The sequence below is a fragment of the Engystomops pustulosus genome, chromosome 1, assembly GCF_040894005.1.
Source record: "Engystomops pustulosus chromosome 1, aEngPut4.maternal, whole genome shotgun sequence".
Classification (NCBI taxonomy): Eukaryota; Metazoa; Chordata; class Amphibia; order Anura; family Leptodactylidae; genus Engystomops; species Engystomops pustulosus.
Window position 1 is genome coordinate 153806253 of NC_092411.1, and position 20393 is coordinate 153826645.

Here is a 20393-nt window from a genome sequence, read left to right on the forward strand (position 1 = left end):
ATATACTGCATAAAACTGACATAAATAAATAACCTTCCTCCGATACCATCTATGCATATCATCTCACATATCTCATAGTCTGTAAGCTCTTGTGAGCAGGGCCCTCACTCTATTGTTCTATATGACTGCTTGTACTCTGTAATGTTTTATTATATTTGTATATGCCCCCTATTATTTGTAAAACACTACCGAATTTGATGGTGCTTTATAAATAAAGATTATTATTACTATATATGTTTCCCAAGATACGGTTTCTCCCATATAGGTGTAAACTTGGTCCAGGCAATGATTTCCATCAATTGCTTGTACATACCCCAGGTTTTCTGCATAAGACTGAACGTCGGTTGATGTAAGACCATTGGAATGTTACCACCCAGAAAAATCCCCAAATCTGGAGATCAACTCCATCACCACTGGAAGAGCTAATTGTGTGTCCCATTGAATAGTAGCATGTCATTAGCATACAATACTACTCTCACCTCATCTCCTTTGTGTCTAAATCCCTGTATATTTGGATGCTGTCTCACCAAACAAGCCAGCTGGTCCGTAGCCAATGCAAAAAGCCATGGCGACAATTGGCATTTAGAGGCTGCGGTGGTGCTCTAACTAACTCAATCAGAGCTCAGCTTTCATTTTATAAACTGCTATTGGAAAGTGCAAGCTGAGCTCTGCTACCCATGACCAACTAGAACAGATTTTGTCTCAGACAGTTATGATATATCTACCCTAGAAATTGCCAATTTCTGCCTATACTGTCTGTATCTGGGGATTTATCACCACTTTGGCTCACATTTACTAAGCAATCTGCTGCAGCATTCTGTCGTAGATTGAACATGTATTTATGAAGAGTTTCCGCCAGTATTGTGTCGTGGCTGCACTATGCAAGCCCCAACACAATACCGTGCACCTAAAGGTGCGTTCCTGGGCATATTCTCACTGTGCACTACATTTATGTAGACAAATCAGACATAATTGTACTGTTTTACTCAGTTTAAGCATTTTAGGCACCAAGGGTGAGCAAGATTAATAAAGACTTTATTTATCCAGTGCACTATGCAGACTGTTTCGTCTCAGTCGAGATTGTTCTGTATCAGGTGAGACTTTTTTTGTCTCAATCTCAAAAATAGTAGGTACCGAAGAAGAAAAGATAGGGGTGTCTCGCTTGATGCTCCCATTTAAACCTCTCAGTATGACTCATCACACAAAATTTGACTCTACTCTGCTCATGAAATTACTTTGGAATTTGATTGTAAAAGTGAAAATTCACATTAAAGGAAAAAAAAAACATTTCAAACTCTAACCGAGGGGACTGTTGGCTAAGTGGTGTAAAATGATAGTGCTGACAGTGTCCCTTCAACATCCATAAACTATATTTGCTAGGACAAAAATAGCTCAAATTCCGCATTCCAAACTATTTTTGTGCAGTTACCATCTGAAATAATCATAATTACTTCCACACAAAGTGGACATGGAGAGGAGTGAAGGGGAGAGGCCAGCAGTGACTTTTATGTGGATGTAGCCATACCAAAGTATACCTCAGGAGTCTGGAACTTCCTGATGTATCCGGTGGTGCAGGTAAGGCAGGATGTTAATCATTCCAAGCCTAGATATCATTTTACACGTGAAATCTAGATATTGATATATTTCCAGATTTTTTTCCTTTTACTGCCTAGTGGTCTGAAAATTAATGTTTTAATGTATTCTTTATATGTTGCATTTCCATACCTTTACCAGAGAGTAGTACAATTGCAGCGTTACATCACATTGTAAACAGAAGATGGCAGCAGTGTGCCATTTACTTTTCTATGAAACCGTGATTGACAGTGAAATTTTATGGCCAAAACTGTCAAGCTACTTGTAGGCCTGGCTTCTCTCACTCAGGAGGTGGTTTATGTCAAGAGTTACAATGGCCACCAACTAATGTCCTATAGCATTTAACTGCTGACACACTGTAGTAAAAGTGAGCCAGGCAGTAGATCATATTGGAACAAAAGTAAGAGTTCTTTCATTTAAAGCAGACACATTCCCTCACAAAAGGTTTCCTTATTTTTCAAGCTTTTCTCTTTTCTATTAAACCTTTCAGGATTACCGTTCCTATAATTTGCAAGCACCCGCCAAGGTTAATGCACCATCAGCAAGTGTCTGAAAGGCAACTGAGCAGACAGGTTGTCAAAGACTTCTGAGATTAAAGAGCCAGATTCACAGAGGGAAATCTCCAGTGCCTTATGAGGGGTTGGGGGGGGGGAAATGTGGCGTTGTTTGTAAGGCGGCTCCTCTTACTCGTTAGCAGCTTCAATCTAATAAGGAGGTCACGTCAGAGTCTCCAGGGCACAGAACCCTTTACTGATGTGAGACTGCGGATGCGGTCTGAACACATGTTCTTAACCCTTGCATAATAAATCTAATACTTTGCTTCTGGATTTAGATACCACAGACAGATTAGTCAATCACCCAGCACCTGATTAATTGGGTGAAATGTTTATCAAGATCTGATTCCATTCAAATCTAAATGCATTAATGAGCACCGGAGGCCCATTGCACCCATGTGACAATTTAGGATTAATTAACTAAACAGAATGTAGCATATTTTTTTCTTTTTATGCCTCCAGTTTTTTATGTGTATGTTTTCTGAAAATCTGAATTTAACACCTAAAACTTTTTCAATTTTGCTAGATATACAAGAAGATTCCTCCGTTCGACACCCACGCCAATCACACAATGTTGTATTAAAAGAAATGTACTTCTTTATTGATTATAATAGATGTTGAAACTCCTCTTACAAGCAATTTATTATAATCAATGAAGAAGTGAAGTTATTTTTAATACACATTGGGTGATTGGCGCTGATTGAACAGAGGAATCTTCGCATGTATCCCTCTCATCGCGTTCATCTTAACGGCAATGCCGAGCACGTCCAGATGGACAGTCTAACCATTATAGACAATTACTACACCTGCCTAAAGCACGGTGCACTATGGTGCACAGTGTTCTAGGGTAGGCCTCTGCCACCCCTGCCACAGATCAGCAGGGTGAAGCAAAGAAAAACTTGGTAAAACTTGTGAAGAACTCTAAATAGCAGCAGAAATATCTCTGGTTTCAAAGGCTTTCTGCTGGTGATCTGGGCTTTGTTTGGGAAAGTGTCCACACTCAGCACAAAGTTACCAATCAACAAATGCTGACAACATTTATCATAACTGATGACAATAATTATCCCCTACTATCACCCTTGGGTTGCTGTACCCCATATAGAAGAAAGAGTTGGCTAACTAATACTCTAGAACAGTGGTGGCGAACAAATGGCATGGGTGCCAGAGGTGGCACTCAGAGCCCTTTCTGTGGGCACCCAGGCCTTCACACCAGCACCAAATTTGCTAGACATGACTTAAGGTTCCCTCCTGCGGTCCAAAACTATTTTAAAGCAACACCTTCTTGGCTGCCAGGACTACAAAACAAGCGAGAAGGTATGGATAGAGATGGATTATGGTTGGAGCTCCTGCTCTGGGTCCTCTGATTCTTCCTCTTCAGGGGACCCTGGAAGGAAGCTACAATCCAAATTTTCTTTCTATTGTATTGGTGTCCTCAGAACGCCAATACGATTAAGACTTATGATACAGTTGGGATCAATAGGTTACTGCTTAAATTGTCACCTTGGCACTTTGTGACATAAAAGTAGGTTTTGGTTGAAGTTTGGGCACTCTGGGGGGATTTATTAATGCACTTGTGCCACAATTCTGGTGGTTTTGCGCCAAAAAAACAGTGTGAAAAGCCTTACACCACATTTATCAAGGTATTTGAGACCTGTTTTTAGCCATTTTCCGACTTCTCCGACTAAGGGGCGTGGCTTTCTGGAAAGGGGCATGGCTTTAGTTCTACTCTGCACTGGTCAAAGGACAGACACATTAACCGTTTGCCTCCATTGGATGAAATAGATCATCCTAATAAGCGGGTCCCTCGGCATTTCATCCTTCAGATTAGTGCCAGAGCGATCTGCAGTAGGAGATAAAACCTGATCCCTGCAGCGTCTGCCTGGCAGGAAGACCTCTCATTGCCAGGCAGTTTAACCTCTTAATTGCTAAGTAGAGAGACAGAGGGAACAGGGTTTCTTCTGTCACTCCCCCGGCCTCCTCAACTTGATCACAGGGTCCTCCGTGCCTGCCATGTACAGTGGCCTATTAGGCCTAGTGTAGGCCTATTAGGCCTAGTGTAGGCACAGTAAAACAAAATTAAATAAAGTTAAAAAAGAAATAAATAAAAAGAAAAACGCCACAAAAAACCCACAAAAATCACCCATTTCCCTATATACAATTATATTTTGTGTTAAAAAATAAACTACTAAAACCCACCCAACAAAATTGATTCTGTCACGTCCGTAGCAACCTTGGCTATAATGATATTACGAAGTATTGTGAAGGGTTTAAAAATTAAAAATCCCCTGACTATGGTTGAGCAGGGAAGATTCTTCCCATGAATAGCTTCTCCTTTTTGCACGATGCACTGTGCATTCTGCCTCCAGCCCTTCCCCCTGTATTACAAGACGAAATCAGAAACACACACTTCCTGCTGGCAAGCAGCATCAAGCAGAGACTTCTCTACAAACTGCAAATAAGATAAAATCTTTATAGCAGGAGAAGGAGGTTTAGCAGATCTAACTCTGTGTGTGATATAGCTAAGATATATTAGAGCTGTCATTATGTTTTATATCCATCTCATGGATCTCATCATCTCTCATCTTTGATCTGTCTCATCTCTCTTTTTCTATGTGTCAGACATTAGTAAATGTTCAGAAGCTAAATAAAAGTGTAGATACACCTGCACCCTGATAATCTAAGCACCTTGGTAGCACATAGCATCTCACAGCACAGAGGAATCATGAAGTGTCTGCTTAAAGAGTCCCCACCCACACTTTGGAATTTTACACTGACCATCAGTGAGTTATAGGAGCTATAACACAAATAAAACTGAGTAAAATTGTAAAGTAAGGGGGTTAAATATGTAAACATCACTAGGGGATTCAAATATGAGAATTTTCTTTCATGTGCAAACCCTATTAAGGTGTTAATACATCTCCCCCAATGATGGGCCCGGTGCTGTAAAATGATTCCGGCCCTCCCAATTGGTTTAGAGTTTTTAAAAGATCTGGTGTTTATTGCATAAATGCAATATTATAAAAAAAAATTGTTAGTCAGACATTATAACTGAATTAAATGTTTTACATGGTGATATTACAAAAATCAAACTTACTCCATAGAAATAGCACCAGAAATAAAATTACTACACAAATATGTTACAAGTACCAAGCCTACTGCTTGGTAGCAGTAGCTATGGTAGCTATGCTAGAAACTATGCTAGAAACAACACTTGAACCAGCATGGGAACCAAGCTTACTATGTAGATATAGCACCAGAACCAATCTTATACTTACACAACCTACACTGGAACCAAGCTTATTATAGAGACAGCACTAGAACCACAATTACTACATTGATACAAGACCAAAATGAAATAGACATCCCACAATAACCAGCCAAGGACAGTGTGCCCCCAAATAAAACTGAGCCCCCAAACTGTCTCTACTTGCTAACTTGGTCCACCCTAAATAGTGGTCAACAACTGGGCACCATCCCCTAACTATGCCAGAGTGTAAACATGAAACAAGATGAACAACACAAACACAGAAGAATAGTCAACTATCCGGGTCACAGCAGAGATATCTACGCAGTACAGAGATCATAAAAGAAGGAGAGTGGTATGAACAACACCCAAGTTTGAAATGCCAGAAATACAAAAGCTGAGCCTTACTATTAAGAAGCAGGTCTAACAAACACTATAACCGGTTATTATTTACATCATTACAATCACAGTGATACTACATTTATATAGTTTAGTTATGTCTCAATACGTTCAAAAACAAATTCAAAAACCTTGCATTAATAAAACAATGCCTTGCATCGCCACATTCTGACACCCGTAACCTTTTCATACTTCAGTGTACGGAGTGTCATTGTTTGCAGGTTGGGATGACGTTTTTATTGATACCATTTAAAAAGCTGTACAACCTTTAAATCACTTTTTATTCAAATTTGTATTTTAGGCAAAATGGCAAAAAAAATGGTGATTAGGACACTGAGGCGCTATTTTCTATTAAGGGGTTCATCAGTGAGAATAATTATATTATTAATATTTCACTAGATCGTCAATATGTTTATGATTTTACTGGGTTATTTATTTTTTATATGTGTTCTAGGGAAAGAGGGGTAATTTGAATTTGTATTTGTTATTTTTCCATATACTGTTCATTTAGTTGATTTAGCAAATTTCAAATACATTGGCCCACATTTATTAAAGTCTTTGCACCAGTTTTTTTTCTCTGACTTTGCAAGTTCTTTTCAGTGCAAACTGCTTGTTTGCCATGGGCCACATTTATAATGCAGTGTCCAACAAAATTGTGTCGCACGCTCTAGCCCACATTTACTAAAGCCTGTGCACCACTTTTATGTTGCACGTTGTTTCTGGTGCACATGTATTTTAGAAGCATCCGCGCCAGATATGTGTTGCACGCAACTCATTTTTGTCACAGCTGCACTATACACGATGCAACACGAAATCTTCACTGAAAGGGGAGTTCAGGTGCACAGTCGGACTGTGCGACACATTTATCATGTAAAGTCCGATAGAAATGTGTTGCACACCCTAGGTGCTCCAGAAAAAAGTTGTTTTGCTTTGTCATAGTAGTGCAGGGGGCTCCTGATTCATGCACAATGGGCCACATTTACTTACCTGTCCAATGAGTTCACCGACGATAATGCACTGTGTTGCAATTAGGTTCGCCGGAGTTCACCTTCTTCTTCCTGGTGCATGTAAGTGCTTGATCTTGTGGCACAATTTGAATGTTAAATTCTGCATTTAGTCCGAATCAGTCGGATCGCTCGATGGCCCGCCCCCCGATTTCTGTTGCATGAAAGCCAGCGTGGCCGCTGGCACAAATCCCGAAAACATCGGAAAACCCGCCGAAAGTGCGGCCGCAGTACTTTAGTAAATGAGCCCTAATGTGTGCCACCATTCATGAATCTGGTGCACCCTGCACATTTAACAGGAAAACTGCACTTAGTGCAGTTTGCACTGTTTTTGAAAAATGTTGGCCTCAATGTTAAAGGTGCACAAAAAAAATGTTGGTACACTCTGTTGGAGTAGTGCAAGGGTGTCAAATTCATGAAGAACCTGAGACACAATTCATGAATCTGGCGCACTCTGCACACAACAAAGGCAAACTGCACAACTTTTCATAAATGTGGCCCTATGACTTTAAAAACACTGGGGCTTATTTACAAAGGGTCCCGCGGCCGCATTTTTGTCAGGTTTACCTGGATCGTGCCAGGGATTGTGGTGCACACAATCGGATTGTCTCGCAATCGCACTGGCTTTCATGCAACACAAATCGGGGGGGGGGGGGCAGGTCGTTGGATGATCTGACGGACTCGGACATAGCGCGGGATTTAACATTTAAATTTGTGTCACAAGTCAAGCACTTACATGCACTGGGAAGTAGAAGGTGAACTCCGGCAGAACTGAGTGGGGAGCGACACATGCAGGATATCGGACGCAGGATCTACGTGGATCGCGGCACAGAGCATCATCGTTGGAGAGTCCGGATCGGGGATATGTAAATGTGCTCCACTGTGCCAGTTCACTCCATCGGTAAAAACTAAAAGTGAAGAGCAACTTTACAAATATATCATTTTTGATTCCCAGTGATTTGCCATTTCTTATCTGAAAATTATTTTTTCTATGCACTGGCTGCAGGAGCACATCTTCTAGTTGCTCATCACTTCTCAACATCAACCCATTAGTCAATGATTGACGCAGAAAGAAGGTGTAGAGAGATGAGAACAGATGAACCAGCAGGCACTGCCCTTCCCCAGTGCACAAGAAACTCATATGCATAAAGATAAAAACTACATTTATATAGCCATAATCTAGAGACTATATTTGAGAATTGGAATGAATGCTTACTATTAAGCAATATTTACTTATCTCTTATAAGTCGCCAGTACAAAGACTCTGGAGGAGAAGGCACTTCTTCCAGCATTGTTTATTAAAACATGTATAAACAATAACTACATGTCTTGGCTAAAGACAGATAACCGGGGATCATCTGTACAAAGTTGAAACATGCAGTTGTTGCACTAATAAACAAAGTCAAAGTAGTGTCTTCTCCACGGAAGTCTTTGTACTGGCATCTTGTGCCACTGGTAACTCTGCGGGTCCTTAGCAGTGAACTGTTTTCTAAATGCACTTCTGCCACATATATCTCATGATATGCTTATGCAACGTACCACAGCAACAGTATATGGGAGCATCTGGAGGCTTGGACCAGAGTGGGCGGCTTGATGCCAGCGTAGGGCTTCATCCACATCTATAGTAAAATGAGCAAAAAAGAGTCCAGCTCACCTCCCCAGATATCTCCTGATGCACGGAAACGTCATTCCGAAGACCTCCAGTCAAATATGAACCATGAAAGGTATCCAGTACTCACAGGAAAATAACATTTAAATCCTTTATTCCTTTAAAAACATACAGTACAACAGTGTAAACGTAGAGGCATTTATGTCACCAGGTCGACAAACCTACATGTTTTGCTTTGCAGTTTAATCATGCTCTCTCCATAACTAATAAATGAAGCTGGAAGTAGCCCCTTCTTTTCCTCAGTTTCTGTACTGGCATCTTGAGCCACTGGTATCTCTGCAGGTCCTTGACACTGTGCATCCTCCAGAGTTTAAGGTGAGTCTCTGTTTTTCAGTCTGTACTGCATTATTCCATTATTTTAAATGTGACCTTGAATTTGCAAGCAAGCAAGTTCTTCTTTAAAAGTCAAGCAAGTCATACAAAGCCAGTTATTGCTCAATTGATGGAGTATGAACGGAATTTAGTGGTCTTTTTTTGGTGTTCCTCCTCAGGCAGGGATGTGGGTTAGAGGTCAAGAAATTATACGCTATTCTTGACCTCTAAGCAGTGTACCAATTGAGCAAAGGATGAGCCAATATTTACTGTCACTTCAATGTGGCCAAGGAACATTGAGACACTTGCCCTCTGTATGATTTCTGGAAATTAGGTTGAATGTTCTATGCACTGCTTACCTTCAATAGATGGGAATCTATTTCTCTTCTGTGGGCTTTATGTATGGCAGGATTTGTTTATGAGCCCAACCAATATAAATGTAATCAATGTTGCAGCGACAAAAGTAAAAAAAAAACACAGCCTCCACAATTTCAACATTTTTATTTAAAATAAATGGTTCACCTTCTCATCATGATACTTACTCAGGCCACTCACTGCAATGTCAGTGTGTATGTACTTTGTACTTTTTAATTGATTTTAATCGTGAGTTTGTCTTGTATATTATTTCTGGTAACCCAATAAAGATTGTTTCTACTTTTCTGTACTTTGCCCTATGACACACTGATTTTTTGCTTGTGGTTTGTAACTTACTCAGGCCACTCACTGCAATGTCAGTAAATGAACTCAAACAAACATTTGGTTGACGGAGCCACCCTATCCTCAGTAATCCAAAGATTGAATACTTAGAAATAGAATTTCACAACTTGTCCACATTATTAAAAAACAGTAGATAATTTAACAACAAGCTTTGAGTAAAAGCAGTTAAGCTTTTCTGTCCTACCCTTTCTTGTGTTAGAGGCCACATTCTAACAGGTTTTTGCTGCTGATCCTACATATCCTACATTGTCACTGTTTTGCAATTTGATATAGAATACGTATGCTTTGGTAAAGACACGTGCATGGTATGAACATGTTTCTAATCAGGGAACAAGCCATAAAGTTTAAGTTTCAATTCATTACTTCTTGTTGTGTAATAATGTATTCAGATTTTAGCTCTTTAACCCCTGATTGGATAAAAGTGTTGAACCCCCTGCAGTCACACTGCAAGTTTTTATGTTATATGTCTGGATATTAGATCCCAGTAGAAATTTCTTGGTCATTTGAAAATACAATTTCTCTGTGTTTTTTTTTAATAGCAGTTTCTCTGGCTGTTATCTAGCGCCCAGGAGAGAGATCAAGTTCTGCAGAATAGGTCAGCCTCATGGCACATGCATGATTGTGGGGCTCAGTCTACATTTTAGGAAGTGTTTGTAGCACTGAGTGATATTAAACACAGATGCGTGTAATATAATGAAGGCCTCGGAGACTGGCAGCTGCTCGGACAAACAAAGCTGTGTTATTTGTGGCAGGTAGCACATCCCCTGAGGACAATGTGCTAATCATTGCATGAGCTGCTCTCTGTAATGAAGACCTGAGGGACACAGCAGGCTTATATGCCCCTGGACCAGGTGAAAGGGCAACCTTTGATGCTATTGGTACAATGCCATGTCTGACATCTTATGGACAAAAAACCTAGGAGCAGTTTCTGGTTTCTTTACTTCCATCCAAGTATAACCTGATATTACACGACTTTTTTTTATCAGTATGAGGTTTTCCCATGGTAAAAAAAAAATCCATTATGGCTAACAATTTTTGAGGATAATGGGTGTGCAGGGCACAGGTGCTGCTAGGTAACACAGAGGGATTTTGAATAGTTTTGCTTAATCCTCACATCACAAGTCACTGATAATCCATTAACACGCTCAGTCAAGCGTTGTCTTATAGAGAAGCAGAAACTTGGTGCCAGGAAAGTAAGACCTGTTCACAAAGCAACCACTAGATGGGTGTATTGTGTTATTTCATTATCATTTGTACAAGAAGATCACTGTGTTTCAGGGTTTCCAAAGACAATCCAATCCATTAAGTATCAACTATGAGGAAAATAAAAAGGACATTTGTCATACCACGGCAATTGTGAATAAATAAAATTTGCCACGTGTTGATAACTTTATCAGGATTAATTGATTTGATGAAATAACATGAACTATATTCACTAATATTTAGAAATTACTGGTAGAATATTACTGCAGCTAAAACCTCCATTACAATACAATGCAGCAATAGCAGCTACAGGGGCTATGTTCACAGGTCTAGTCAAAGCATAACATAGCTCTAATTTTGAAACATTATTTTCTCATTTTTAATTAATGATTAAGACCCTTTAGCAACCAGGCATTGAGAGTAATATATATACACACACATATTCATTAACTTGACTGGTGCGCTGGTGTATCTTGAAATCACTGCCCCTCACCATATATTTCTATGCCAGGTGCTACCCGACATAGAAATATGACGTAGTCTGCAAACTTTTATTTGTTAAAGTTCATTGGTTGCACAAGGGCACAGGAGCAGGTGTAGAGAGGATAATAATCGCAATCAACTTTGAGGGTGCAGTCACACGTTGCAGTTACAACTGCATCGCAATCAGTTTTGAGGTGGTTTTAGGTGCAGTTTTGCCAATTTAACAGGTGAAAGATATGAACTGAACAGGTGAGTGACATTTGTGGAGCAGGTTTCCCCTTCAAAATCAAATTCATTTGTTCAGTCTTACACCTGTTAAATTGACAAAACTGCACCTAAAACCACCTCAAAGCTGTAACTGCAACGTGTGACCGCACCCTTAAGGCATGGAAACATAAGACAATCCAAATTAGTCCAAACACCCAGGGTCAGTTAGATTCTTCATATTAAAGGCTGGCCCAAGGAGACAAAACCTGTTGGCTACAAGGAAAGAAACTTGTAGTAAAAAAAAATGGTGAGTCCAGCAACATACATCAGAATAGAATCCAAAGTTTATTTCTACATCTTGAAAAATACATGTAACAGTTTGCGCCATCTCATCTTAAAACACCCTTAGGGTGAAGACACACATGGCGTTTTTAGGCCGTTTTTGGGCCGTTTTCAGATCGACAAAAACGCATGCGTTAAAAAACGCATGCGTTTTTTGAAAACGCATGCGTTTTTGACAGGTTTGCGCAATTATCTTAATTCAAACTGGTCAAAAACGCATGCATTTTTTAACGCATGCGTTTTTAACGATCTGAAAACGCACTAACTAAAAACGGCCCTTAGGGTTCTGCAACACGGTGCGTTCTTGGACCGTATTAAACAGACTGAAAATACTTGTATTTTTAAATGCATGCATTTTGTATGTTTAACATGAGTTTGGCTGGTTTGAACCTTTTTATTTTCATTTCTAGAAGTGTATGCACCTGTGAAAATGAATAAAACCAGCCAAATGGTAAACACACAAAAACACATGTGTTTTTCAGTCCGTTTAAAAATCGTCCGAGAATGGTCCAAGAACGCTCCGTCTGGCAGCACCCTTAGTTACTGCTAACTCAGCAATCGTGATTAATGTCCCTCAATGAATAATTTTTACAAAAGAAAGATAGAGTCCTATAAGGACAACTATACCCATTTGTCACTAAAATTTAACTTTTATTTGTACAAAAATGCTAAAACATGGAAAGACAATACTCCATCCACTATTGTGACTTTTAAAATTATCAGCAGAGATAAATTGCAACCACTAAGACTGAGTCGGATACTCTAGTGGGTACTGGAAATTCCCTTATTACAGCGTATGTCTACCCATCTACCCCACGTATCTACTGGGAGACATCATATATATGACATCATAGCCCCGATACCCCTGAGGACGCCACCTCGAGTGGCGAAACATGTCGGGGGGGGTAATCTTGTTTCTATTTTAGCACAGCAGTGTGCAGCAGCCTAACCAAATAGGGAATAAGATAGGAGACAGTCCACCAATACTCTGAAAACGCTATCTAGCACCTTTAGTAGGGACAGTGTGTCAGCTTAGTCTGATAGGAATCCTCCCTTCCCCCCTTCCCCCTCCTCCCTTTAGGATGCCGAGACTAGTCATTAGGGAAATAGGGAGTATCGTCTCCCAGTAGATACGTGGGGTAGATGGGTAGACATACGCTGTAATAAGGGAATTTCCAGTACCCACTAGAGCAGTGGTGGCGAACCTATGGAACGGGTGCCAGAGGTGGCACTCGGAGCCCATCCTGTGGGCACTCAGGCCATCGCCCCAATTTCACCAAACAGGACCACATCCACCAAATCTTCCTGCAGTCCCAAGCAACTTAAGTTATGCTGCTCTCAGTGCTATTTTAAAACAACACTTCACTGGCTGTTTGAAACTGCAGGAAAATTGAGACGGTGCTGACTGAACTGCATTGTCTTTGGACGTCATCCTGCTGGACCCACCATTCTTTCTGGAGAGAAGCTACAATGATAGTGGGAATTTGCCCTCCTTCTTTCCACTGCATTGGTGGCCTTAGAAGAGCCAATACAACTGAATGATGTTGAAGAGCAGGTAGCAATAAGTTACTGCTTGAAATGCCATGTTGGCACTTCATGGTAAATAAGTGGATTTTGGTTGTAGTTTGGGCACTCGGTCTGTGAAAGGTTCGCCATCACTGCACTAGAGTATATTGGTGGTCTGACAAAATCCGACTCAGTCTTAGTGGTTGCAATTTATCTCTGCTGATAGTGGATGGAGTATTGTCTTTCCATGTTTTAGCATTTTTGTACAAATAAAAGTTAAATTTTAGTGACAAATGGGTATAGTTGTCCTTATAGGACTTTACCTTTCTTTTGTAAAAATTGCACATATTGTATTCCCAGTCACAAATTGGTCGCAATATACAAACTTCTTTCTTTGGGTGTGACCTCAATGAATAAATTATGTGAATAAATTATGTGTGAGTATTACACTGATGATGGATCTAAAAAAATGGTTCACATATGGAGTGTCAGATCTTTATTTTTGGCAACAAATTATCTGACAAAAGTTATTTGATAAAAATTACAATTATTACAATTTTTGCTCAATTATGAATATAAAAAACTTCAAATTAAATTATACTGATCCTGTTTCCTAACATATAATAGCCCCCCCAAAAATCTATAAAGGGTTTTGAAGTTTGTTGACCTGTAAAATGTTTTATTTTAGATACAAGAAATTTTGATGTGGACATCCAGTTATCAAGGTACCTTGGTCACAAAAGGGATTTTTACAGGATGAGTTGATGGTTTCACAAAAAATCTATTGTGCCATAATATAAGTAAGGCAAATGAATAGTTAGTGGACATTTTTACAAAAAATTATATATGCAGTTTATGTGTTTAAACACAAAAAGAAATTCATATGAGATAATTACACTGAGGTACTCTAGCTATGTCCTGAGAGATTCTGCTAGGTATGGTACACTTTACCAAAGCATTTCAAACAACAACAGTTTTGTACGTTTCACCCCATGAAAACCATTGGTTTTAACCTCCCCCTCAATTTCAGTGTCCTGTTCTCACTGGTAAAAACATCCTGAAACAAGGCTAGTTTAGTGAAGCAAAGCCTGAGATGATCAGATCAATAACAAAAACAGAAAGAGAAAACTGTCTTTACCAGTTGCCTGATGCTCTGCAGACACCTCTCTATAGCAAAACATTTTTTATTGATGGCATTATGCTTCTAATGAGTTGCTAGCCTAAGATACATTATGTACTCATATTCTGTTATCAGAAGCTTGTATCAGAAAAGCAGAAGAAATACTTTCTTCACTGACCCATGAAGTTTACCACATTTTAACTTTCCAAGCACCACATTTCTGTTGTTGCTTTATGTTGCTTACATATATTTGTCAAGGACATGGGAGAATATAGTGGCTCTAAATTATGAACCTGCAAGGACTTGGTGCGCCCCCACACAATTCTCCACCAGGTGCCTGATAGAGATGTAGCTTTCATGAAGCTTTATCAAGTCTTTCAAAAGATTTGGTTCAGATCAGAATCTATTAAGTCTGAGACTACATTGCTCCAATTAAAGTCTTACACAGAGCCATGTATCAAAAAGTATAAAAAAACAATTAAAAAGGGAAAACAGACAAACTGTGACCCTATGGCAAAAAACGCAGGAGAGACAGAGGTTAATGTCTTCCTTTAAAGACCTGTTCAGACCACTGTCCTATGATCAGTATTAGCATATGCGCAAAAACCCATATATAGAGCAAGTGAAAATGCTGGGGAGAAAAGAATATAACAAAGAAAAATGCTTATGTGGTACACCTGAAAGGGCTTGTACAGATGTCTAAAAACAGCCAAAGGCTCTTATGCACATCCACAGCCTGCAGATAAAAATATTGAAAAAATATAAAGTAGAACTGTTGCTCTACAGCTAACATCATCATGTACTGCCGGACAAATGGGAGAGACAGGGCTCAATGCGGCCCACGCATATCGCCATGAACCGTGGCTTCCTCAGGGGTGCCCAATCAGTGACGTGCCCGTGCATAAGTACCTGTATAGTTGATGACACCGCGACGTCAGCTGATACACGCCAGGCTAAAAACTTGGCGGCGCCCATGTGTGTATCGTTGTCCGTTGTATCTTGCGTGAAGTGACCCAATGTCACTTCCGGTCTCTCTAACTCATAGGGCAGCGCATGCGTATTAATGTTCTGTATCGTAAATTCATTAAGGGTCGAGTTAGAAATTTGAAATGCATATCCCTCCAAAACCATAGATGATCGCCCGTCGAACAAAGAACTTATGAGGGAGTTATAGTAGTCTAGTCGAGAGTGAATGAACACAACAATTAGCATTTTAGAGGTTTCAATTGTCAGAAATGGTCGGATTCTGGAGATGTTTCAGCACAACCCCAAGAGAGCGGTCCTGCTGCCTCGGTGCTATAGTGATTCCACAGACCGAGATGGAGAAATCATGTTTGGGTCGGTTAGTAGATGGTGGAAAGACAAGAATAATAATAAATAATAAATAATTTAATAAATAAAAAATCTGCTGCTTGAACAAGCCATCAGCCGCCATCTTATTTACAAGGTCCAAGGTGAAAGTGACCGCAGAGAAGCCTGGAACTCGGTATATATCTCGTGTAGAGATATCGCAATGAAGGAGAAGGGGAGGGAGGGTCTCCACAGATCCACGAGACAAGGCACTTTAGCTCCTGCCAAAATGGGTAGGGCACCTGGCAATACCAGAAAACGAGAAGGAAGGGTGCCTTTCCCTCTCTGCACCTCCAGCTTATGGTAAGGACCTGCAGGAAGATAGTATGTAACCTGCTTGGGATTCTATATGATCTGGCCATAAGTTTATAACCCGCTTCCTGATATCAAGAGCTAACCGAGGTGCTGTGACCTAGCTTTAATATCATTGTCTTTTGGTCAGGTGACAGGGAAATGTTAAGGTCTAGTTTTCACTGTGCTAGGTACTAGAGGTAAGGATCTTCCAGAATGGACAGAAGGAAGGAGTATGCTGAGGAGAAAGTGTGGTGTGAAATCTGGTCTACTGGGAAAAAGTCTTTCAAAGGAAGTGTTGTTTTGAATTGAGAGCAAGGGAGGCAAGGTGGTTAGATGTCATAGCTGTTGAGCTTTCTATCTTCCCCGTGGGCAAGGATCCATGATTGGTATTCAGGGTAAGCGTCTAGGGTCAAGTCAAAGAGTTACCTGCAAGGGAAGTACAGTGAAAGACTGCTACAGTTATGCCCAGTGTCACTGGTGCTCCCGCGTCCCACGCCTCGGGCGCACCCGTGCCCCTCTCTGGCCCTCAGCTTCTTGCTCTGTTGTCTTACCTCTCCACGCTCCTGCTCCTCTACTTGTAACCTGGCCCGTGCGTCCCCTGGCACTCGAAGATTTAAAGGGCCAGGGCACCACTAATTGGTGCTGGCCATGTCCAGGAATTCTATAAAAGCCAACCTCTCTCATCATTCCCCGGTGTATCTTTGTGCTATATGAGTCAGAGAAATATTGTTTTGTTGCCTAGTGCCTGTCTGCTGATTTCCTGTTGTGACCCCGTTTCTGTTCCTGACTTTGACTCCATGCTGCCTGTCCTGACCTCCTGCTTGGTTTCTGACGTTGATCCCGTGCTGCCTTTCTCGACCTCCTGCCTGTTCCCAAACACGGTTCTGCCTCACAACCTTGTACCACGGCTTTGCCCGCCACAGCGGGCAAAGTTGCTCCTGTGGTGCAACTTGGTGGTACCCTGCCGCAGCAAATCCATCCTGCTGTACAAGCGGGCTCTGGTGAAAACCAGATGCCACTTAGACTCCACTCCAAGGTGTTGGCTTACGCTATTGCTCGCAGTGGTAGAAAGGATCTGCTACCTAAGAGCCTGACACCCAGGGCCACAAGCTAGAATTACAGCACCAATTGCTAAATGGGCAGCCATATGTTAACTTTTGAAATCCGGGAGTCAACCCCTCCTTCTCCCCCAACCCCCCGAGGTTTGGGTCTGTACAGAGTAGTGAGTTTAATTCTAGCAGGTTTGCCAGCCGAAACAAACTAATGGTGAATGACATTTAGTAATTGAAATTAGACCTTTGGTAATTTAATGGGGACCGCCTGGAAAAGATAGAGTAAAGGTGGCAAGAAATTAATTTTGAGTATGGCAAATCTGCTGAACCATAAGAAGATACACATAGTCCTCGTGGAGTAGTCCTCCTGAATTATTTTTTGTATTGGTGGAAAATTTTAAGCATAAAGTTTAGTCAGATCAGCAGGCAGCTGAATCCCTTGATATGTAATGCTCTGAGATGCCCATTTAAAGTTAAATTATGCTGTTAGTGTTTCCCTGAGGCGGTCTGCCTCTGACTTGGACCAGTTAACACGAAAGTTAGCCAATTGAGCAAATGAGTGGATTCCCTGCATTAAATTGGAAAGGGAGACCTGGGGGTTGGTCAGGAAGTAGAGCAGTTCACTATGATGTCAACAAGCGACTGACGTTATGGTGTGTGAAGGCAGAGCGCAGGGACACGCAGAAAAGCTGGAGCATTGCAAGGACCCTACTTAAGAACACTCAACTTACAGATGAATTCGAGTTACAAACGGCCTTTGGATGTTGGTAACTTACTGTACTTTAGCCTTAGGCTACAATAAACATCTATAAGAGTTATCAAAAGGTGTCTGCAATTAAGCTTTATTGTTAATACTGGTTCTGATGACAACCCAGCATTTTTAACATACAAAGTCACAGAGACCAAAATAAATTTGGCTGGGGTTACAATGATAAAATATACAGTTCCAACTTACATACACATTCAACTTGAGAACAAACCTACAGAAACTACAGGGAACTGCCTGTATAGAATTTGTTTTTTTTCTTATTTTCTCAGCCTTGGCATACCTCGGGCAGGAGGCTGGCTACATACTGGGGGCAGGGGCTGCTGGCTATGTACTTGAGGCAGGGGATGGCAGGCCATATACTGGGGGTATGAACTTGCATTCTATATTCTGGGGGGCATGGACTGTAAAATAGGGGACATGGGCTGGGCTGGCTATATTCTGGGGGGCATGGAGCTGGCTATATACTAGTGAACAGGGTCTGGCTGGCTATATACGGGGGACAGGGGCTGGCTATATACTGGTGAGTATAAGCTGGCTAACTATGCACTAGGGGCATAAAATGCCTGGCTATATACTGGGGGCATGGGGCTGGCTATATACTGGGGGACGGGCTCACTGACTATATATAGGGGCATGGGCTGGCTATATATTGGTGGACAGGGGGCTGGCAGGCAATATACTGGGGGCATGGTCTGTCTGGCTATATACTGGGGGTCAGGGGGCTGCCTATATATTGGGGGACAGGGGGTGGCTAGCTATATACTAGAGGGCATGCGCTGGGTGACTATATACTGGGGGAGTGGGCGGGCTGGCAAGCTATATACTGGATGGAAGCTGTGACCATTGCGTTTCCCATCCTAGTCTTGTACTCAAGTCAATAGCTTTTCACAGTTGTTTGTGTTAAAATTAGATACCTCGGCTTATACCTGGGTCAGCTTATATGCGAATATATAAAGTAAGTTTCAGACTGTCCAATTGGTCAAATTTATCACTTTAGTGGTGTTGTCTTTGGCTTCCCTTTCTAGTAAAAAGCCAGCCTGGTCTGAGTGAATGGCACCAATCAAGCTGCATTACTATAACCTTAGCAAACAGCTTGAGCTCTTGGTTTAACAGGGAGATTGGCCAGGAACCAGAGCATAGAGTCGCATCATTCGCAGGCTTTGGTATAACTGCCATGGTTGCTCGAAGGGTGTCCCTGGGGAGTGAGGTACCTGAAGCTATATGATTGAAAGTGTTTGTCCAGTGGGGTTCAAGGAGCCCAGAGAATTTTTTGTAGTATGGCAGAGAGAAGCTGTCAGGGCCAGGGGCTTTACCTGCCTGCATTTCTTTAATAGCCTGTCACGGGTGCTCCCGCGATCCCTGTCTCGGATCGCGGGCGCATCCGTGCCCCCCCCCGTTTGCCCCCGCTGCAGGCCGGTCTCTGAACTCACCTCTCCCGGCTCCTGCTCTTCCCCGGACTGCCGTGCGCGCGCGTCCCCGCCTCCTAGGGCGCGCGCGCGGCTCCTGCCGAAAATTTAAAGGGCCAGCGCACCGCTAATTGGTGCACTGGCTGAACCTCACCTTTAAGAATCCTACCTCTTCCTGTGTCCCCCTGCCGGATCTTTGTGCCTCATAGCCTTAGAGAAAGCTTCCAAGCGAGTATTCCTGCGTTCCTGTGTATTCCTGCGTATTCCTGTATTCCTGTGTGTTCCCGCTCCTGAGTCCTGTGTTGCCATGTTACCTGAGTTCCTCCGTGTTGCTGTGTTCCGTGTGCCTGTGTTCCCATTCCCACCTGCCTGGACCTCCTGTTGCTGACCCCGGACTTGGACCTGACGTTGCATCTCTGCCGCCTGCCCTGACCCTGTGCCTGGACCTGTCTACGAGATTGTCATCCGATAAGGTACCTCGACCTCGGCTGCCACCGTGGGCTAGTCACACCTGGGAACGACCTAGTGGTATCCTGCCGCAGCAAGTCCAACCCGCTTTGCGGCGGGCTCTGGTGAATACCAGGTGCCGCTAGGCTCCGGTTCCGGGTGTTGGCTAGTTACATCTCCCGCGGTGGTCCAGAGGATCCACTGATCCTAACAGTAAGATCCGGCCATGGATCCCGCCGAGGTTCCGCTTCCCACTCGATCAAACTTTGCCGCCATAGTGGTCCAGCAATCCCGGGAGATTGCCGCTCAACGCGAACAGCTGGATCAAGTCACCACCATGCTGCAACAGCTGCTAGCCGCCCAGCAACAGCAACAGGTTCCCGTGTCTGCTCCCGTGGCTCCTGAAACCCCGGTCTGCCTTCCTGCTGCTGAACCACGACTACGGCTGTCTATGCCCAGCAAATTTGACGGAGACCCCAAACAGTGCAGGGGTTTTATTACTCAATGCTCCCTACAAATAGAACTTATGCCTTCGCAATTTGTCACGGAGCGTTCCAAGGTGGCATTTTTCGTCAGTCTTCTCTCTGGGAAGGCCCTGGCCTGGGCCACTCCTCTTTGGGACAGAGGCGACCCGGTCACGGCTACTCTTGCGGCTTTTCTGGCGGAGTTCCGGGCCGTTTTTGAGGAACCAGCACGGGCTTCTTCTGCCGAGACTGCGTTGT